This window comes from Crocodylus porosus, unplaced genomic scaffold (genome assembly GCF_001723895.1).
Source record: "Crocodylus porosus isolate Cpor-Errol unplaced genomic scaffold, CroPor_comp1, whole genome shotgun sequence".
NCBI classification, from domain to species: Eukaryota; Metazoa; Chordata; order Crocodylia; family Crocodylidae; genus Crocodylus; species Crocodylus porosus.
In genome coordinates this window covers 4,379,981-4,380,807 of record NW_017728910.1, presented here as the reverse complement: position 1 = coordinate 4,380,807, position 827 = coordinate 4,379,981, and positions in this window count along the sequence as shown.

Below are 827 nucleotides of genomic sequence, written 5' to 3'. Positions count from 1 at the left end.
AGGGCGGCTAGGATCTGGAACCAACTTCCAAGAGAAGTGGTGCAGGCTCCTACCCTGGGGGTTTTTAAGAGGAGGTTAGATGAACACTTTGCTGGGGTTGTTTGACCCCAGTACTCTTTCCTGCCATGGCAGGAGGTCGGACTACATGATCTGTGCAGGTCCCTTCCGACCCTAGAGACTATGAAACTATAAGCAAGTACTAAACTAAATGCATAGTAACTACTGCGCATTAATGAATGTGTAGATGCTCCCACTATATATACATAGTCTGTGAGCAATTTTCAATACTCTTTATATAGGCTTTAGTAATATTTGTAGAATCATTCAAATGACAAGTATCAGATATATTTAGTTCGATAGGCAGATCAATAATTGCCCAAAGAAAGTCCTTACTCCCTGATTCAATTAATGAGACATAGGGAATATATCATATGAATGGTCTGTTAGCATGTGTGTGATATATATCTATATATAGACTATCTATCTATCTATCTATATATATATATAGTGTATATACAAATACAACCTCTTTTTCTTCTTCTCTTGCAAGCTTCCTCTCACTACTCTCTTTACACCAATACTGTGTTTGTCTCCACTTACATTGCAATTATGTTGGCTCCTAGCTCTGAATGGCTCCTTTCTTTCTTTGTGATGTTATGGTTCCAAGGGAAAAAGGAAGTGGCATGGGACCAGTCAGAATGATTGGGCCCATATTGTGCTCAGATGGGGTCACCTCCAATAAGTGGCTGCCAGGATCTGTGACTCTCACTTCCCTCAGAATCCTCTAGGTTGGGCACCAAGCAAACGCAAGGCCCTCACAGTACCAC